Here is a 355-nt window from a genome sequence, read left to right as displayed (position 1 = left end):
CTGACTTCTTTCACTTAACATAACATCCTCCAGGTTCATCCACGTTGCCTCGAATGACGGGGTTTCATTCTCTTTCATAGCTGAATACTATTCTACTGTGTATATATACACCACATTTTCTTTATCCAATCGTCTGTTGAGAGATACTTAGGTTGATTCCATATCTTGGCTATTGTCAATAGTGCTGCAATAAACCAGGGGGTGCGGATACCTCTCCAATATGCTGATTCCCTCTCTTCTGGATGAATGCCTAGCCGTGGGATTGCTAGATCACATGGTAGTTCAAGTTTTAGCGTTTCGAGAAACCTCCATACTGTTTCCCATGATGGCTGTACTAATTTACATTCTGACCAAC

Source organism: Propithecus coquereli, unplaced genomic scaffold (assembly GCF_000956105.1).
Source record: "Propithecus coquereli isolate 6110/MARCELLA unplaced genomic scaffold, Pcoq_1.0 Scaffold86, whole genome shotgun sequence".
NCBI classification, from domain to species: domain Eukaryota; kingdom Metazoa; phylum Chordata; class Mammalia; order Primates; family Indriidae; genus Propithecus; species Propithecus coquereli.
This window is presented reverse-complemented; position numbering follows the sequence as displayed.